General features: G+C 36.2%; 1 pseudogene; it reads left to right on the top strand.

The window, feature by feature from the left end:
• LOC113233970 overlaps window positions 1-20808 on the top strand; it is a 43848-nt pseudogene that overhangs the window by 21593 nt on the left and 1447 nt on the right.

Below are 20808 nucleotides of genomic sequence, written 5' to 3' on the forward strand. Positions count from 1 at the left end.
ATAATAGGGGTTAAAGTATGAAATTGCCGATTTGTACTGAAAATCTAAATTGTTTATTTTTTAAATTTTTAACAAATTTATTTAATCAAAATAGTTGCCATTATTATCTATACATTGCTGCCATCTAATGGGAAGGTTATTAATGCCTTTGCGATAGAACTCCGACGATCTAGACTGCACAAACTGTGTGAAAGCATTTTGTACTGCCTCCTGGGAAGAAAACTTCTTGTCACGTAGATAATTGTCCAAATCACGAAAAAAATGGTAATCCGTTGGAGCAAGGTCTGGTGAATACGGAGGATGACGAATGGTTTCTAACTGCAGTTCCTGAAGGGTCAAAATGCTTTCTCGTGCTGTGTGAGGTCTCGCGTTGTCGTGGAGCAATAATGGTGAAGATCGATTCATGAGTCGGGGCTGTTTTACTGCTAGTTTTGTCAACATGGTTCGGAGTTCGGCACAATAGACATCTGCCGTTATTGCTTGACCAGATCGGAGAAAACTATAGTGAATAACACCATGCTGAGACCACCAAACAGTTACCATTACCTTTTTATTGGTAAGTTTTGCTTTAGGACACTGTTGTGGCATTTGACCTGGGGTCAGCCATTGCATTTTTCTTTTCCGGTTATCATAAAGAATCCACTTTTCATCACATGTTACAATTCGATCCAATATTCCTTCATTTCTGTACCGGTTCAACAAGGCAACACAAGTTTCAACACGCGTTTCTTTCTGCAGATCAGTCAAATCATGAGGCACCCATTTTTCGTATTTTTTTATTTTATTGATTTGACGCAAGTGAGTCAATATTGTGGGTAAGGTAACGTTAAACCATGCCGCTAATTCCTGGGTAGTTTGACTAGGATCGGCTTCCACTATCTCTCTTAATTCATCGTTATTCACCTGTGTCTTCCTCGTGACTCGTTCTTTAAGTCGAAATTTCCATCACGAAAGCGTTTAAACCAAAATCGCACGGTGCGTTCATTAGTAGACCCCTCTCCAAACGCAGCATTGATATTGCGGGCTGTTTCTGCCGCGTTAGTTCCGCGTCGGAACTCGTATTCAAAAATCACTCGAATTTTCGCAGTATCCATCTTTCTTTTCTAAATTGAATAACAAAAACAATTGAAAGTCGATATTCAAATGTTTCAAATTTAAAAAAAAAATCACAGAAACCATTTGAAAAAAGTTTCATTCGAAAACCTCAAACCATGAAGATTCTATGAAAATTCAAAGAACCTATTGCAATAAAACGGCAATTTCATACTTTAACCCCTAATATATATATATATATACATATATCTATGCACTATATCACCAATATCTACTTGTCTTATATTTATTAATTTATTGTAATGTTGTAAAATAAAAAAGTTGTAAAAGATAACAAAATGAGGTATAAAAACACGTTGTAAACTTTTCAGTCATGTCGCCTTCGTTAGCAGATGTGTATCCGACTGAATAATGAGAGTACAGTGAGTGTTTCCATTGTTTAAATTGAATTATAAATATTTCGTGTTGTAAAGACACAATAACAAAGTGTCGATTTTTTAAAATTTGCGAGTAGCAATAAGGATGTAATGTTTATATGATGTATACGTAAAATCGATAAATTACCTTTTTACCTCACTCACTCGGAAAGGCTTTCTTTCTCATTAGAAATCTGCGCGCAAAAGCATTTTTTCAGGTTTTTGAAATCCGAACTTGACTTGGTGTACCACAGTCCATCGGACTGTGGTGCACCTAACTTTTTCCTATGATAAAAAAAAACATAATGACAAGTTCAACTACGCCATTTCTTATACATTATTTAAGTAATATGTATTATTGTTGACATTAAATTGACACCGATAGCTAAATTTGCTTATTAAATTATTGATATATATTATATATTATTAGTAAATTATTATTTTGATTCATGGAAGAACTAAAATCATTTCAATAATCACACGAAATTATAAGTACAAAGAATAAAAATGGATGAGATGCAAATTCAGAACGCATCCGAAGATTAACATTTTGTTTTAATTTTCGAACGCGTTCCGAAACCCAATTCGTACAGTGCATTGAGTATTTATATAATATTAATCCGTTGGCGTTGGTATAATTTATTCTTATTATTACTGACATTAAATTGTCAACGATAACACTAATTTTGTTTTATTCGATTATTCTAATTTGTCGAACGAAAGAACTAAAATAGTTTCGTTAATCGCATAAAATTGTAAGTATACCAAAAAGAACAAAACGTATGTGGTGAAAGTAAATTCAGAACGCACTCTAAATTAAACGTAATTAAAAAAAAATGGCGATTCGCTCTGGGCTTTTTGGAGGGAAAAGTGTCGTGTTTATTTTGACTTTCAATTATTTTGTGAAATCTAGTTTAAAGTGGAATAGGATAGTGCTATTGTGCCTTAATCGAAGATTAAAACGCGAAATTATACGAATCTCGAACTAAAATACCCGTATCTGCCCGTTCTAAGGAATCCCGAGCCAATCCAAGCACGCCGCCTCAAATTGCCTATCCCCTTTGTGGCGGCCATATTTACAGAAATATAATTAAACGAAGACATGGCTCAAAAGACTTAATAATGTACCAAGACTTGGCTGTATGGTGTAAAACCTTTGCCTTTTCCTTTATGGAAAGAAGAAAAAAAATGGCGGGTTTTTGTAGTTCAGTTTTTTCACAAATTAATTTTTAATTTTAAGTATTATTATGTTTTAAGTTTCTTAATCCTTTGTCGCTTGTTTAAGCTGATGGTTCTATAGCCAATGCTCAACAAATAAATAATAATTAAACTTATTTTTTTCAAATTTTCTATTATTCACTTACTGGAGTGAATAAAAGCACTGACTTTGGATTAAGTTGTGCTGTAAGAAATTGAAAGGAAACAAAACATTAGAGAGTCTCAGTATTTGTTATAATTCAACTGTTTTTCTTTCATCTTCCATTTTCCTCGCTTTATTGAGGTGAAAAGTTGTGCGTTTCTCTCGGCAGCAAAGTTTGTTTGCGTCTCGTGCCTAGAAACCCTCGCTACGTTCAGGATTCTATAATTGAATCACTCGTTTCGCCTCGTGGTTCAATGTAGTTTCCTTCGCTTGTTCAGTTTTCAATACAAGTACTCGCGTCAAACAACATCTTTGCAGCCATAACAAATCACTAATCTCTTCTTCTTCCTATTTGAGCTAGGCTTATCAGTGGAATAGTAAAGTAACCATCTCACTTATCTGATCTAAATAATCTTCCGTAAATAAACTTCCGTCTCTGTCGTCCTCTGCTGTCATTCTTCCCTTCTTTGATGTTTCTAAGTAAACTGTCGTGGCGTATCAGATGCCCAAAAATCTTTCCCGTTGGGCTCTCTATTGTCTCTAAATCTTCAATTGTCTCTTGTTTCCTGTTCAGCTGGTAAATTATTCTTCTATAGGTATCTGTAATCGAGACCTGTTTCTTTATATATTTGCATCATTTTCCTCCAATCAACATTATCAAACGCCTTCTCCAGAAAGCTGTATCAAGGCCCTGGTCCACCTTCGAGGTAAGTTAACGGTAAATGTTAAAGGTACATGCGTTTATTATAGAAAATTATCTTTGTACTTAACTTGGATGTGCTCTATGTCACATACATATAAGAACAATACAATTTCACTATTTAATGGTGTAATAAAATAAAAAAAATTAATTGCATTTCAAATACATATTTGAATAAAATATTCTACCTAAACTTCCTAAATTTGATAGTAAACTGTAAAATTAATTGTCATCATCAACCCGTATACTGTAGGAGACGGATTTCCTCTTACGAAAAGTTTAGGCCATTAAGCACCCTGCTAATTCAATGTGGGTTAGGGACAAGTCTACAAGGAGTTTTATGATCCTTATCCGGCCTGTTAGTTACTATGTTTTTTAAGGCAGGAATTTAACAAACTAAGCTGAATATGATACGAATACTTCACGAGACTCCATGGTGCACACCCCTAGGCATTTTAAGTCAAGTCTTTTACGTAGGAAAAATCATTCTCCCTATAATTTTAAACTACACCCGGGCCGGGAGAAGCATTATCGCGAAGCGTGGTCTAAGTTGATTTCTCTCGTGAGTTTGGATGTAATTTGTAGTTGTTTATGTGTTATTATCCACGGCACATAAATAAATAAAAAAATTGGGCTGTCACTGATTTTAATTATATGTTTTATAATATGAGTCTGTAACCTAGTACTCATGTATTTATTTTGTACTGAGTATTGAATATTAAAAAAACAAAAGACCTCAGAGTGATTTCCAAAAACCTAGCTGCTTTTTCTTTGACGACTTCGATGTCCAACGGTTTGCACTAAGTGCGCTGAATGAAGAGGTTCCGGGTTAAATTCCCGGTAGCATCAATTTCGGAAATGATATTTTGTAAATTGGCTCTGTAGGGCTAGCACGACAGGAGATACTGCTATTCTCGCATAGAGATCTCGCGCTTAATGTCGCTCTCGCGCATGTAGCACCTTGCCGTGCTAACCCTACTGGTCTGGGTGTTCTGAGTAGTAAGTGCCCCACAGTGAATTCCGTTATTCTGGCACTCATACTACGTGCATACCGCCTATAGTATCAGTGCCAGAGCGTTATTATTTTTGTGTTCGTTCAACGTAGTTTAAGTACTAAATTAAAATGCTTGAAATAGTATTAAATGTTTCTAATAAAATATAAAAAAGAAGCTTTTTGTATATATAATTAATATGCGACTGGTCATACGCTGGGTACGATAGAAATTTAATATAAAATGGAAATTCAATCTCAGTAGAATGTTTTGTTTACCTATAGAAAACTTGTTACACAAAACTTGTCTAGTTGTTATAATATACACAATAATATTGTTTGTAAACGAGACGTTGCTATTGATTAATCGTCTTCGTTTACGAAGCTTGTTTGTGATGATGGATATACCTAAGTTCTCTTGGAAATGTTTATTATACTCTTATCCATCATCTTAGACTAGACACGTACCCATCAGTGGAATGCACTTAGATGTGAAGGTATTATATATAGATAGTATGAAAATTCACTCAAGCAAAGTACACATATTTTCCGTAGTCAGTCATTAATTTGTTATTCTATTAATAATCATTATTATTCTGTTATACAGCCTAAAGTTCTATTATGTTATATTATACGTACAAAATAGTAGTTGACAAGGTATTAATAAATAGTTACCCTGTATTGAGTCCCAGTTGGGCACCGGCCTTCTCTCACAATGGGAGTGTAGTTCCCACGAGGCCCAACGCGGATTGGGAACTTCACACATACCCAGCATTAACGTGCTTTGCATTATTTCTTAATAAATTAATTCCGCCTACCCCTTTCCATCATCAGGGGACCAGACGTAGGCTGGGGTTGCACCCCTATGTTGTGGATATTCCAAGGATTTGCACGAAGCGTTTCCCTTCCTCATTTATATGTCGAACGGCTATGGAGTGAAATTCCTTGCCTTCAGACTTGTTCCCTGAACGTTACAATTTGGACCTTTTCAAGGCGAGAGTGAATAGACATTATTTAGGTGTGCACGCTCCAGCGTCACTTTCCATCAGGTGAGATGGAAGTTAAATGCGCGTTTATTTTTTAATAAAAAGAAAAAGATTGCCTCGCGATGTTTACCTTTACCGAAATGCTCATAGTAAATTTCAAATTCCGAAAAACTCAGAGGTGCAAGCCCGGATTCGAAACCACAACCCTTTGCTTGAGAGGCGGTAGGCTGCTAACAGATTGACTGCATGTTCGTATTAATGCACGAAGTCATAATCAACTTCATGCAGCCGAGCCCACGACTGCATGAAGTTGATAAAGACATCACGCACTAAAAGCGTACAGTCGATATCGGCTGCATGGAGTCGGCTTCAACTGCGTTTAGTTGATGCGTGAAGTAGTTATCAACTTCTTGCAGTCGAGGCCCCTTGCAACATGCACACAATCTGTTAGCAGGCTTAGGCTAATCAAAACGGTCTTTTAACATTTGATACCATTGAATGCTCTTCAAAAAGTTCAATGCTATTTCAGTCAAAGCTTAAGACAAAAAAGCGGGCATAAATGCAGTATAAATAAATTTATCAGGCTTGATCAGCTGCAGCAGTGTGGCCCAAAACGGTTTCTATGTCGGTATTCAGTGTTCGTGGCTAAAGGATCAATTTACCTGATGCAAGAACCAGGTGCGCCCCATTGCCCCGGATTAATGGAGTGAAATTGGTTCGGGATAAGACCTATTCATCAAAGTGAGTAGTTAGAGGCAAGCCAATGATTTATGCTATGAATTTGACCTAAATAATATTGTTCATGATGGTAAGTTTATTATATTGTTGGCAAACTTGTTGATTGTCTACTTTAAAGTTTGGCTCTCACAAAATGGGCATACTTAGTTTTACGATTAAGGGTTGTATCCCCTTTGGCAGCACGCTTCGGCACTGCAGCCGTACTAAAATTGTGTTTTATGCGAGGTTCGTTTCGTAAGCGTGTTCGTGATATTCCACATAAAACAGTCCTCAAATGAGCTGATAAGTGTACTCCAACCCTTAGTCGTAAAACTTACTATGCCCATTTTACGCTGCCTTAATCCGATTGCTCAAGTTTTTCGGGCGTCACGGAAATAGGCGAACATAATAATAATTATGATAATAATTTGTGGACTAAATACTAAAACTTATTTTATTTTATTTAATAAACAATAATTTACAAATAAATAATAATTAAAAATTAAAAAGAAACGTAATAAATATTACATGGTTCTATTTTCTGATATAATCAATCTTAATTAAAATTATGCTCCCTTTAATTTGCAGTTGTAAAAATTTGAACATTAGAAACATTAGACATTAGAAATCATTATAAAAAGCAAAGTTCTTAAATTTCAAAATAATATTGTAAAAAGTAAATCCATAGAGGGGTCTATAATTTGCTGTGCCCTACAGGGTCCATAATGCGCTGTTAACTTAGCTGTAAATAAGCCTTTTCCATCTTGTGTACCATTATGGTAAATGCAATAAAGAATTGTATTGAATTAAACAAACTAAGGACTTTTTTTTTAGGTACCAAGTGACGCGACGAACAAGTCGTGCACCAGTGGTACGCGACAAGAAAAGCCTGTCCATAGCTTTAAATCGGCACAAACTACCCTGGACGAATACTTGAAAAAATTACCTGCACTGTGAGTACCAGAGCAACGGAATTCACTCCAGTGCACTACCTAGAACACCCAGACCAGCCAATTCAGAAAAGTTCATTTCTCAAATTAGTGGATTGAACCCGGGACCTCCTCTAGTGTACACAGTGCATACCGTTGGGCCACCGAGGTCGTCAATTAGAAAATTGACAACTATTTGGATTATTTCAACACAGTTATGATATTCTGATACCGACAATTACTAAAAATCGTACAATTATTCAAATACACAGCAACCTTAAAATAATATTTACTCTAGATTTAGGTATCCAATAAGCAATTTGAAAATGTGTATTCAGTTGCTAACATTTTGGACACAAAGGTTTCACTTGTACATTTGATTCAGCCTTTGTTTTTTATTTATTAATAATAAATATATTAATTAGAAAATAAATATTGAAAAAGAATAATAATTTTCAGCTATACATTTATTAACACTGTAGAGTCTAAAACTTGCGATTTTGTAGGAAGCGAACGAAGTATCTAACTATTGTTTACGGGACGTAGACAAAAAGCTTTGTTTAACGCAAGAGTAGACGGTGAAATGGAGGACAAAATCTGAATGTCGCTGTTTTAGGCTTCACTGAACTTCACTCACTATAACAGCTTTGAATGGAACTTTACGGCGTAGTAATGAAATCTTGGGGTACGTTTGTGCTCATGTATTTTATAGTGTTTATATAACACTAAAATATACAACATAGTCATGAAAAGGCCAGGTTAATAGTACCAAGAATGTACGAGACTTATGTTAGGAACATAGTAATTGGAGGCGCATAGTTTCTGCCGGTCCCACTGAGAGATTGGGCATGGTAGTTTGTATGTACGCAGTTTAATATTTATAAAGCAGACTGCAGAGCAGAAATACTGCCCAATACGAGCATTTAATAACAATTGGACAGTTTTTCTTTAGTGTAAGTTATGAGAATAAAATGAGAAAGAAAAAGAGAAAAATGTGTGGTTCCATTTAACGTCGTAACTTCGTACCCTAAAGATTTTTTTTTTATAAAACAAGAAGAAATACGTCTCATAATGCCTTTTAAAGAATGTCCTAAATACTTTCATTTTTCTTCTTTTTCACACATCGTCGTTAACAACTTTGCTCGTTGAGTTTTAATGTAGACTTAGAAACTTACTCTTTACATTTACATTTCCATACCATTGACCTACAAATCCTTACTATTATAATAATGAATAAAAATTGTACTGTTTACCTACACATCATTGTATAAAGGGACTTTTATGTTGTTGTATAGTGACTATAGTGCAGTTTGTTTACAGAGAAGAGAATAAAACTATACGCAGGGTTTTGCGGAGCTTACCTTTTTTCTTTTTTTAATTAAATGGCACTAGAATACATTGTTGCTTCTTGAAAAATGTTCTAGCGCAACCACTATATTTTTAATCTATAAATTCAATCTTCCTAAGTAGACAGTAAAAAGAAAACTGTTGTGAATTAGCGAATAGCTCAGTTTTGGCTTCCTTCCAGTTGTTCGTAGAGTTTATGTTTGTGTTAGGTACGCCATAGTAGTAAATTGAGCTTTTGGAGTGCAGAAATAATTTGTAGAATGTAGGAACGAGTTGTCGCTACGTTTTTGGCACTTCAACGAAATGCCATAAAAATATAAGAATAAAACGTATAGACAACAGACAATTGTGTAACTTGCATGCATGGAATTAATAAGTACACGAAGTACTTATTAATTCCATGCTTGCATGTTATTTTCAAATTCTAAAGTTGGTACTGCCGCTGTGTATAAAAACTGTAACTTGCTTAAAAATTAATTAATGTTATTGTTGAATTTTACGTTGATGCATTTAAGTTGTTTGTTGTTGTTGTTATACTTTGGCAATGATCTTATATATACAAAAAAGGTTTGGATTAAAAGGGGTTTCCATAAAAGACGTGTAGATTTTGACAGTTCATAGCGGCCACGTTGGTGAGTTGATTTGCCTGAAGACCATAAAATGTGATCGATTGAACAACAGACGATTGAAGTCTCTGCAAAATTGTGTGCGTCAGGTAAGATTTACGACTTAATTCATCGGCGTCATTGTCGTCTGAGACTAGTGAATATAACGCATTGATATATATGAAAGCTCTACTCAAGTCTGATATGTACAGTAGCAAGTGTAAAATTTCTGACTAAATAAAACTGCAGACATATATTAAAAAATAATATATTCTTTCTGAAAACAACAATTATTGTATTATTTTTTATTGCCGCCATTAGAGAGCTGAGCTCTTCACAGTTCTCTTGAGTAGTAACAATTAGACACTAATTTATTAGTAATTAGAATGAGTGTTATATATCATATTATTATACGTAATTTAATGAAACATTAAAATAACGTCATTCCTGTTGCATATTAAACACAATATACAGTTTCATATATTGACTTCATTTAAGAAGAACACAAAGAACATACTAATATAAAAATAATTTAGTTACAAGCTTAGAATAATAACGCATAGAATGATAGTTTCATATCAAACGAACTGTCACAAGTGAGGCAAAAATCAAATTCATGTAGGCTAGTTTTTGTAGTAGGTTAATTTTCGGTTTTAGTGAACATTTATATAAAAATACAAGTTGAAACGCGTTACTTCCTTGTGGAATGTGATGTTAGTGTCTATTTTGTTTGTCTGACGTATTTTTACACTCATTTACCGCACATTTCGTCATTTTTAGCTAAAATTCTGAAGCTGTTCGCGGTGCAAGTTGACCTTGAGCATTGAAGGCCCGCCCGCTCGCGTAGGCCCTTTGGGAGCGCTTCAATTTGCCTCACTTAGCGTGTGCGGGCTTGGTTTCTATGCGTTATTATTCTAAGGTTACAAGCTATAAAATACTATACTTAAATGTATCATTCACTTTTATGTAATCTAACACAAGGACATAAGAACGTCGTGTTTCGTATTCAGCAACGTGATTAAATTGCAATTTATTGACAGAATCTCTGGGGTTACAGATTCGGGAGCTAGCCTCCCTTTGACATCGCCGTTTTGAGTTCGCGCTACTGATCGCTTTCATTTTACATCAAATCGCAATATTGATGTTTAAGGTTACATCTTCAAAATGACACCTTTTCAGGAGACAGTTTTATACATTCTACAAACGAAATTTATCTCTAACTTTTTTATACTTAAATAGGAGAGTTATAAAATTTGACATGAACATAATTTCTTTCATGTACTTCGTATTATTTTTATGACATGATCACATATTGCTTTATTATACCAAGGGTACGAATTGTCTTCGAGTCTTCTTCTGCATGAAAAGAATATTTGTATTATATTTTATATTGGAATGTTCTTCAGATGACTAGTCTAGTACAACCTCTTCGTTTGCAGCCAATTCAAAAGATCATCTTTTTGCATGTTGATTTTTCTTTGTAAATTTTTAAAATGGTTTCTAATTATTTTGTTCCATTTCAATCATTTTTATTAGGTAGGGTATTGCATGAGACGATCCTTATCAAATTAGCCCTGTTTCTAGGTAACTTAATCTTTGGTGTTGTCATTTTTTTGCGTGTGTGTTGAATAATACACTTCATATATACTTAATTTGTTTCATATAATTCGTATTATTTTTAAGTCTTTCACTTGATAAAAGCACTTTTGACTTATCATAACGTGTGGCTTTATTCTATACCATGGGTACAAGTTACATAAAAGGTGATCAAAGTCTCAGAACGTTTTATCTGACAAAACGCAGTACAAACATATATAGTACAATTAACATATGTACCTTACGTTAGATATACCTGTGTACATATAAGACTACCAAGATCGATGAAAACATATAATTAGGTTTTATTTTGCCACAACATTTCAATTGTCTCCATGTCTCTTTCATTATGTATCTCATTTTGTTGAAACTAATGTTAATTTGGTATGTATCTACATATATATATATATATATACATATATATATATATATATATATTATAAAGTACGTAAAGTCTGGATTTATTAAGTATTTTGTAGCTACAAAACACTACATAACATTGACAAATATTTGCAACAAATTCTATAAATTTTAGCTATCGCTAGATTTCTTGATAATAAAATAAAATATACTATTCAAATTTTAAAATATATAATTTAAGATGTAATAAAAGCGCTGTAAGTATCAGAAGAAAGTCCATGTTTCTGTAACTTCAAAACTCTTATGGATGAGCAAAAACGTTGATTGGGTAAACATTTGAAAGAATTTCAAATAATTTTATCCTTTCCAACAAGGCTGACCCTGTTCGGGGAGGCGTTGGTGAATGGGATAATTGATACATTGAATGGCGTCATCTTGTTTGTGGACAACATAGAGAGAGATAAAGGTCAAATCTACTGGTGGCCTTCAGTTAGACTGCGAAGTAGTTATTGCCAATTCATAAACGTTGCGAAATAAGTGCGTGTGGTAGTTTTGTGTAAGTATTTTAGTATAACATTTCTTTTTAATACATAACTTTTTGGCAAACGTAACCATTTAATATGTTATGAAATAAAAACGGCCAAATATCTAGAAAAAATATTCTTTTAGAAAATTATTAATATAAGTTACTTCTAGTGTTGGAGTTAGAACGCAAATAGAGTTAGGACAAGAAAGGGGGTGCGCGGGCGGAGTGTTCGGAGTCTTTAACAAGCTTTACGATCTTAAAAGGTTTGTTTTTTAACCCCGAAGTTGCGTTACAAATGGCAAATGGCAGATGCGATGAAAGGCCCTCCAGAATTACTACCTTGAAGTCGCAAGGTTCGCTACTCTGGTCTCACCGCCCATTGTGAGATAAACTTTTGCGAGGCGTCTTAATCTCTTCACTTCATTCATTTACGACATTTAGGCAGTTTTTGAAGTTCAGAAATTTATTATTTTAGACAACGTGCCCAATTCTGTTGTCTTATTTACTTACCCTGTTGTTTTAAACTGTTGCCGAATGGTATCTGTAAGCCTGTGTATTAGGAGCAGTAGAGCTCTTTGTGAAAGAGTTTGTTTAACCTTACTTACTTCTGCTGCCAAGCAGTAATGTGAGCATTACTGCGTTTCGGTTTTGAAGGGTAAGGGTGCTGGTGAAATTACAGGTACATGTGACTTTGCGATTTAAAAAGTCTGAGTGGTAGGTACTGCTACTATAGACAGGCATGTCGCATAACACCAGGCGCACGACTTGTTCGTCTCGTCACTAATTACTTCAAAAAAAGACGTCCACCAAGACGTTGGGTATTAGGTACCACCGAGCCAGTCGTTATAATTCTCTACTTTGTGATACATTCCTAACAACTTACTGTATAGAGAATAAATGTCACAATGGTGGCAATTTACAAATGTCGTCGAGAAGACTGTCAATATAATCCGGCAAATAAATAGATAAGGACAAAGGGTCACTATTTGGAACGGACCCGGTCTATTGTACCGTCATCGCGTCATGCGCAGGCTTCCACTTACAATATCAAGGACACTTTGTTACAAGACGATTTCCCACTGAATTCAAAAGCTTTTTCTACGTATTTTAGTAGAGACCTTTTGGTCTTGGTAAGGTGTAAAAAGAAGTGTTTAAAGCTGGCGTTTGTGTCCACCGAAACTGCAGCCGTGACTAATCGTTTAAAGAGTGATAAGGAATATGTCCTCTGATTCAGATTTATTTGTTATATAAATGAACATTTTCCAAGTCAAGAAATCCAATCTAACATTATAAATGCGAGAGTTAACTCTGTCTGTTACATATTTCACATCTAAACCGCTAGATAGATGGGATCTAGGAGATGGACTTGGGCTATTTTTGTCACAAAAATATACCTTAAAGGGGTGAAATAGGGCATGAAAGTTTGTATCGAGTACCAATCATTTCTCAAGTAAGTATTTTATAAATGCGTCATAATATGTGCTAGAAACAGTTTTTATAATTATGTGTTCTTACTTAGGTATTTCTGGAATACTTGTCTAGGTCAATGATTTTATGTATACTGTAACATTGATTGATGGCAACCCCTGTCTGAAAGTAAAAAAACGTTTTACTTTCTTAATCTGGCATTGTATTGACACTTCTAAGAGCTTTATATATTCACGGTTTCATTGCACTGATGGATTTTCGGGGGTTATTCAATTTGAGCGACGGTATTGGTGTATACACATAAGCGCCAGGTAAGTTAGCATACAAAATGTTCTGTCATATCATTCAGCCGTGTGCGCAGCCCAAGTCACCATCAATACTACATAGACAGAACGCCGATGCAGCGTGTATTTAAGGTTAAGGACTTAGGAGTGAGCTTCACTAGCGACATTAATTTTCGGAGTCATATCATTGATGTATGTAAAAAAGCATACCGCAATCTGGGATTGGTGTTACGTTTGTCAAATAACTTCACGCATATAAGAGCTTTGAAAGCATTATATGAGGCCCTGGTATTAAGTCGTCTCGAATGCAACGCTGTTATTTGGTCGCCACATGAAACCAAATATAAATTAATCATAGAACGTATTCAGAACAAGTTTGTTAGATTCCTATATTTTAAACAGTATGGTGTGTAACCAGGTTATCCATTATTATATCCTACCTTATTTATACTGTATATTATAAAGGGTAAGTGTTTTAAAATATTAGTACAATGGAAATAGATTTAAAAGACCGACTTATTAAATCAGTGGACAATGGAGAAAGAAAAGGGATTCAACGTGATGAAGACGAAGCTAATCTAAAATACAAAAAAGTATTTAAACCTATTACAGACCCTCTAGAAACATTGGTCAAAAATCGAGGAGTTATTCCTAGTTTTAAAATGATAAGCACTAATTTGGACACTAATTTAAACAAAGATTGGAACTCTTCTATAGACTATGAAAATTTCAAAGATATAATCAATACACATTCTGCTCAGTATTCTCAATATTATGAATCTACTAGTGATAACAATAAAAGTTAACTAAATGAAAGTAATGGTTTAAAATACTTTTTCATCTCTGAAGAAAGAAGACATGATTGACATGTAAGAAAATTTTAATGTACCATTTGGGATTTAAAAAAAAAAAAAAAACTCATGATGGGAAATAGTGTTGTAGTTTATCTTATAAGCATAATGTTTCTCATAACGGAAAAAAATACATAATTACCATCAACAACAAAAAATATGAATTGACCGTGGGTTTGATGGTATGAATTGACTATCGGAGGACACTTGCCTGAATTAAAACACTATAAAAGTAACACGGATTACATTTATTGGGACGATCCAAATGTGCTGATTGAAAGACTGAAACTTTTAATTGCATTTGAAAGCGCTGGTAACAACAACCATGATAATGAAATTGTATCAATTATTGAAGAATTAAAGGAAGCTGGTATAATAAAAAAATTAAATTCGTCGTCTCTACCATCAACGACGACGACTGGACCTGGCAACCTATAACATGCGCACATTGAGGACCGACGCAAAGCTCACAGAATTGGAAGAAGCTATTAGTAAGTTACGCTGGAATATCATTGGGCTATCTCAAGTCCGAAGAGAGGGGGAGGACTCGATAATCCTTAATTCCGGCAACTTACTGTACTACCGGGAGGGCGACCAACAGTCCCTTGGCGGTGTCGGGTTTATTGTCCACAAGTCCCTTGTTAACAATGTGATTTCCATCGGCAGTATGTCGACCAGAGTGGCATACCTGATACTCAGAATATCAAAACGATATTCGTTGAATGTCAGTCAGGTTTGTGCTCCGACCTCGACACACCCAGATGACGAAGTGGAGGCTATGTATGAGGAGATCTCAAAAGCCATGCATAGCTACAAAACCTACTACACGGTTGTGATGGGGGACTGCAATGCAAAGTTGGGAAAGTATTGCGGTGTTGAGCTGAGAGTGGGGCAATTTGGAGTTGGACAACGAAACGCCAGAGGCCGGATGTTGGTTGATTTCATGGAAAAGGAGAACCTCTATATGATGAACACCTTTTTCAGGAAATCTCCAATTCGAAAATGGACCTGGTTTAGTCCGGACGGTAAAGTAAAAAATGAGATTGACTTTATCATGTCGACGAAAAAGCATATATTCAATGATGTCTCTGTGATCAACACCGTTAAAATAGGGAGTAATCACCGGTTGGTACGAGGCACATTGAATATCAATATCCGGCTGGAAAAAACTCGACTGATAGAGTTTACGCTCCGATCAATACCTGCACAAATCCAGAACCCCGAGAGCTTTCAGCTCGAACTTCAGAACCGCTTCGAAGCCCTCGAAAACTGCATAGATGTGGACGATCTAAACAACATGGCGGTGGATACTGTCCGTACGGTTGGGTCCAAATTTTTCAAAACCCACGGTACCAGAATAAAGAAACTCTCCGACAAAACACTCCAACTCATGGAACATAGAAATGAAATGAGGTTACAGAATTCAGAGGATGCACGTCTCCACAGGCGGCTAAATAGGCAGATATCGAAGTCTTTGACTAGCGACATACGCCAATTTAATACAGAGCGTATTAAAGAGGCCATTGAGCCGACCAAAGGCTCCAAGGTGTTCGCGAGAGATCTGTCTATTGGGTAAAGGCAACTGACGAAGCTAAAGACTGATGACGGTAGCATCATTTCATCTAAGCTCGAAATCCTGAGGGAAATAGAGAGTTTCTATCGAGAGCTATACTCCACGAAAGCACCTGTTGAAAGCGAGGTTAAAGACCCCAGAGCCAAGCTTACCCGACATTATACCGAAGATATCCCGGACGTCAGCCTGTATGAGATTAGTGTGGCTCTCAAACAACTCAAGAACAACAAAGCGGCGGGTGATGATGAAATCACTACAGAACTTTTGAGAGCGGGCGGCAAGCCGATACTTAAAGTCCTCCAGAAGCTTTTCAATTCTGTCATCGTCGAAGGTCAAACGCCGAAGGCATGGGGCAGAAGCGAGGTCGTTCTGTTCTTCAAAAAGGGTGATAAAACACTCTTGAAGAACTATCGGCCAATCTCGCTTCTGAACCATATCTATAAGTTGTTTTCGAGAGTTATCACGAATCGTCTCGCTCGCAGGTTTGACGACTTCCAACCTCCCGAACAAGCCGGTTTCCGAAAGGGTTTAAGTACCATAGACCATCCATACGCTGCGGCAGGTTATACAGAAGACCGAGGAGTATAACTGGCCACTTTGCTTAGCGTTTGTGGGCTATCCGCTCACGCGATGCGCTCCTCCTACCGCAAAATGGCGGCTATTTGGTTTCGTAAATTAGAAAAGCATTCAGTTTAATTACAAGTTTTTATAAATAAAAATTATTATTCTGCATTGCTAAATAAATACCCTCCGTACTACCAACAAAAACATCTGAAATAAAATGCAGTAATACACCACAAATTCTGCACTTAAAAAGCACTAATGAAATTTTTGGTGTACTTGGATAAATATGATAATATTCCGTTTGAGTGGTTCTAACGTTTACCATGAAATTACTCCTTAAAGTACAGTTTATAAACATTTATATTCAGGGTAAACTTCAAAAACTCTACTTACGGTATGTTTTCAATAAATAAACACCGAAATCACCAGCCCAAACAATAACACACACGATTGTCGTGACATATTTTTGAAGTTGTTTATTTTTTTTAAATGACAGACCCAGGCATTAAAAACTTTATAACTTGCTAGAGTAGTTACCGAAATAGCAATTAATATTAGTTCTTTTACCTGTTGTAACTTCGATATCCGATAAATCGGTATAAAATCATCACCGGCACCTCTAGGTTGGTATGCGTCTACGGCTGCATGTATCGCGTGAGCAGTCTATGAGAAGGCCTTTGATTCGATCGAGACCTTGGTGGTGCTGCAGTCTCTCCAAAGGTGCCAAATAGACTATAGGTATATAGACGCCACTATGTCAGGTCGATTACAGGATCAGGGCTCTAATCCTATCCAACTTCAACGAGGCGTGAGACAGGGAGAAGTGATATGTCCGAAAATGTTCACTGCTGCGTTGGAGGATATTTTCAAGCTTCTGGACTGGAAAGGACTTGGCATCAACATCAATGGCGAGTACCTCACACACCTTCGATTTGCCGATGATATAGTTCTTATGGCTGAGACCTTGGGAGACCTGAAGACAATGCTCGAAGATCTCAGTAGTATTTCCCAAAGCGTGGGTCTTAAGATGAATATGGACAAGACGAAGATCATGTCAAATGTCCATATTTTACCTGCTCCAGTTAAAATTGGGAGCATTACACTCGAAGTTGTTGACCATTACGTACACCTGGGGCAGACATTCCAGTTGTCCAATTTTGAGAAAGAGAGCTAGGATGGGTAGCGTTCGGGAAACTACAAAAAATCTTTGCGTCCAAATTACCTCAATGTCTCAAGACGAAAGTCTTTGACTTTTGTAGGTAAGTACTTTTTTTGTGTAATAAGTACTGGCTACTGAAAATTATTCTTAATGTATATATTTTTCGAATTTTAAAAGCTTCCTTTTTCTTTTGTATGACATCTGTATGACTTTGTCACTCTATTAAAAAATCTTCAAAAACAAACACATCTTTCTTGAATATATTTTTACAAATACCTCTCCAAAAGCTGCACGAAGAAGCTCTGGGCAGAGGAGAAGCAGTTATTTGTGTTTAAATATTTTTTTCGATTGTGTTTGTTTACGTGACATCGGAAAACAAGACGTTCTGTATAAAAATGTTACGTGAAGTCGGAGATTGCAATGTTTACAAGCAGCAATCTGCAGTTCCCTCATTTTGCCTGAAAAACAAGGATGGTTATCCGACGTGGAAATTTAAGATTAGAAATTTTCTTATCCACGAGGATCTGTGGTGTACAATAGTTGGTTATCCTGAAGGTGACAACACTGCAACATCATTGAAGGTAAAACTTGATAATAAGGCTCTTGCCAAGATTTGCTTGACAGTAGACGGTGCAGCTATTACTCACGTAAAGCGAGCAAAAACTGCAGCCGAAGCATGGAAGTCTTTGCAGAAGGCCTACGAGAATAAGGGAATGGGTCGCAGACTAGCTTTAGAACGTAAGCTATATAGATTAAGTCTCTCAGACTTTGAAAATATTGAGGTGTATATTAATGCAGTTCTTTCAACTGCACAAGACCTGGCAGATATTGACAAGAAGATAGACGATGAGTCAATTGCAGCTATATTGTTAGGAGGTTTAACTTCAAAATATGAACCTCTCGTTATGGCAATCGAAAATTGTGACAAACCTGTTACGACTGATTTGGTAAAGGCGAGACTATTAAACGAGATGTCTAAAAATGAAACTATGCCTGTCAATACGGTTTTTCAAGCCAAGTCCAATACCAAACAGAAGAAAAAGAAAAATATTGTTTGTTACGATTGCAAAGTACCAGGACACAAAAGACCCAACTGTCCTCAAAGAAACAAAGCCAAAGTTGCAGCGATAGAAGTGGATCAAGAGAAGAAGATGACATCCTTTGTTGCTCTGAATACTTCTGCTGCTGGTGTAGATTTATGGTACGTAGATTCGGGCGCAACCAAACACATGACTTCTAGACGTGATTGGTTCCAGACTTTCACAGGTTCAGATAGTGGAAGCGTTACTGTTGCGAATGGTGATCAAATCAAGTGTCATGGAGTCGGTAATGTATCAATAAATACGCCGAATAAAACAGTGAATATGATAAATGATGTTGCTCTTGTACCAGATTTAAAGGCAAATTTATTATCAGTTCAACAAGCTGTTCAGAAAGGATTTATTTGTATTTTTGATAATAATGGTTGTACTTTTTATAAAAATGATGCAAATTTTACTGTTACAGGTGATTCAGTTTTACATGCTACGTCCTGTGGTGGTTTGTACACTCTAGAGTGTACTGTAAATATTCCCCGGGCAAATGTAACACAACATGAGCACTCTGACGGTTCGAGTAACTACAATCTGTTACATAAACGATTAGAGCACTTATGTCGTATCGGAATGAGCACGTTGAAGGATCATCAAGTTGGTATTAATTTTACTGAGGTAGACAAAAGTAGTTGCATCGCTTGTATACAAGGTAAACAAGCTAGGAAACGTTTTAAGAAGATAGCATACAAAAAGGCATCTTCACCTTTAGAACTGATCCATAGTGATCTTTGTGGACCTATGTCCGTGTCATCTTTTCAAGGAAATATATATATTTTAATTTTTGTAGATGACTATACACGTAAAATTTTTGCTTATTTCATTAATTCTAAGACAGAGGTAAAGAACAAGTTCTGTTTATTTCAAGCGTTAGTCGAAAATCAGTTAGGTTCTAAAATAAAAACAATTAGAACAGATGGTGGTACCGAGTTTGTCAACAAGGAGTTTGACGATTATCTTGCGTCTAAAGGGATCGAACACCAAAGTACTATGAGGTACAGTCCACAACAAAACGGGACTGCGGAGCGCACTTTCCGCTCAATAGTTGAGAAGGCGAGATCCATGATGGCTGAGAGCTCCTTACCAAAAGCATACTGGGAAGATGCATGCAAGGCAGCAGTGTACTTGAAGAACCGGTCACCACATAGAGCCTTAGATGGACAAATACCTTACGATAGATGGTGTGGTCGTAAAAGTGACTTGAGCCACTTAAGAGTGTTCGGATGCAGAGCTCTTGTTCATATACCCGATTGTCTGCGAAAGAAGCTAGATTTGAAAGCTGAAGAAGCAATATGTATGGGATATTCAGAGGATCCAAATACTTACTTGTTTCGTGATCCTGAAAATCCACGAAGAATGTTAAAGTCTAGAGACGCTACATTTTTTGAAAATTGTTTTACACCCCTGAAGCGAAAAGAAACTCGTTCGCAGGTTGAATCTTGTAATCCTATTTTATTGTTTGATACGCATGAAGAAAGATCTGAAGGAGGATCAGAATTCTTCGACTGTCTTGACAGTACCAGCTCAGCTGCTGAATCGTCTATTCCTGTAAATTTGTACTAGGTGCCTGACAATGTTCCAGAGGTTACAGAGACGGATACAGCAAGAGAACATCCAGAAGTTCCGTTTGAGCCGAGATATCCGTCAAGAAATCGAAAGCCTCCTGATTTCCTGTCATATCAAGCGTCAATTAACGATGTGGATGAACCAACCAGCTATTATGAAGCTATTCGTTCGGATGATGCTGCAAAGTGGCAGCTAGCAATGAATGATGAGCGCAATTCACTAAAGAAATTTCGCACCTGGGAGCTAGTGGATAGACCCAACAAGAAGGTTATTCCCTGCAAGTGGGTATACAAAGTGAAGAAGGATGTTTTTGGCAACATCATTAAATACAAGGCTAGACTCGTTATTAAAGGATATAGTCAGACAAAAGGCCTTGACTATAATGAGACTTTTGCGCCTGTAATACGTCATTCTTCACTACGCACGCTATTTGCATTATCTGCAGAATTGGGCTTGAAGATGAGGCACATAGACGTGGATACTGCATTCCTGAACGGCGATTTACAACAAGAAGTCTACATGGAGCAACCTTTGAATTTGTCAAAAATGATTTGTCAAAATATTTTTCGCTAAAAGATTTAGGCTTTTTGAAGTCATATTTAGGTTTACAAATCGATTGCAATAAAGAATACATAAAAGTAAGTCAATCGAATTTCATATTGTCATTATTAGAAAAGTTCAATATGAGTGATTGCAAAACGGTGAC

The sequence above is a fragment of the Hyposmocoma kahamanoa genome, unplaced genomic scaffold (assembly GCF_003589595.1).
Source record: "Hyposmocoma kahamanoa isolate Upper Pololo Valley unplaced genomic scaffold, ASM358959v1 80, whole genome shotgun sequence".
NCBI classification, from domain to species: domain Eukaryota; kingdom Metazoa; phylum Arthropoda; class Insecta; order Lepidoptera; family Cosmopterigidae; genus Hyposmocoma; species Hyposmocoma kahamanoa.